Source organism: Myotis davidii, unplaced genomic scaffold, assembly GCF_000327345.1.
Source record: "Myotis davidii unplaced genomic scaffold, ASM32734v1 scaffold570, whole genome shotgun sequence".
Lineage (NCBI taxonomy): Eukaryota > Metazoa > Chordata > Mammalia > Chiroptera > Vespertilionidae > Myotis > Myotis davidii.
In genome coordinates, this window is record NW_006283631.1 from 97,050 (window position 1) to 98,650 (window position 1,601).

The window sequence follows — 1,601 nt, forward strand, 5'->3', positions numbered from 1 at the left end:
AAGTATTATTACATTTTGAAGATGAAAAGGCAGGGTAATTTACTCAATCTCTATGCATCTAAATCTTCAAAAATGAGTGAACCCGAAATTCAAACAGAAGGTATATTTAAAGCCAAAGCTAGAGTTCATAAGTAGTTAATCATACTGGCTTTAAGATATTCCGCAGCTGTAAAATCTATATTAGCATTATCTTCATACAATTCAGGAATAGGCTCAGACGTGTACATTTACATCAACAAAGGTAAAGGTAGAAGTTGGGTACCAAACAATAATTTTTAAAATTTTGTTTTTTTTAATTATCAGTGATATATACATAGGGGTGGGCAAAAGTATGCTTATAATTGTTTGTATGGAAAACAATACCATAATTAATAAATAATAATACAAGATTGAACTGTGTTTTGCATACTCACAACTGTGAACTTACTTCTGGCCACCTTTATCCTATCTAATAAAGAGGGAATATGCTAATTGACCCTCACACCACCGCAAAGATGGCAGCGCCCACAGCCAATAAGGAGACAATATGCTAATTGACTGTCTTGCCATCAAAGATGGCAGCACCCACAGCCACAAGATTGCAGCGCCCAGTCCCCCAGCCCCACCATGGTGGTAGGCATGCAGCAAGGCCAGGCCCGCCGCTCTGTGCACCTGTTTCCAGTGTCCCCCAGTCCTCTCACCCTCCTAGCTGCCCAAGGCCAACCCAAAGCTCAAGTAACCAGGGCCAGGTGAGGCTTGCACTGTTGGCAGTCGCAGGAGGAGAGGTGTGATGGGGCATCGCCTTCCCCTGATCACCGGGTTGCCTCCTGCCCCTGAGGGCTCCCGGACTGTGGAGGGGGCAGGCCGGGCTGAGGGACACCCCCCTCCAGTGCATGAATTTTCATGCACCAGGCCTCTAATATATCTATAATTCTTAGATGTGACTATACTTAGCTTTAGACATACATTACCTTTAATATTCTTCCTTAAACTTTTCTCCAATAAATTGAATGAGGATACTGAACCATTGTAGAATGCCATCACCAGTAAATACTAATTTACTTTTGTGAATATACTGAAAGCATATCTATCAAATGGTTAGATTATTTATGTTCAGACCTTCAGTGTGAGGGCATCACAAGAACAACTAAAACTATCTAAAGAATACATTTTTTCTATTTTGCTTACTATATGACAAAAATAGAATCAGATGCTTTTTTCCCTGTCCATTAGCAGGGAAAGTATTACTTAGGATGTAGGTAAAGCCATGTGGCATATATGAAATTCATTATTGGGGAAAGGTTCAATTTAAAAACAATTCACAGCTAAAGTCCCAAAAGGTAGATGCTTGGAATTGCTAGGGTTGTCTTGCAATCTAGCTGTTTCTCACACACACGCAGCTCAATGTAGCATATTCCAGGAGAAGTACCAGCAGGGATTTTTATTTATTTATTTAATAAAGGACAACAATTCTCCAGAGCAACACACCTAGGCCCACTTGTCTTACCTATATGAGTATAATGACAAAGACAGTGTGATGATATAGAAGCAACCGTGCTGTATAGCTTATCCAAAAGTATCAAACACTCTACTTTTTATTCATAAAGTAAAAATAATACTCT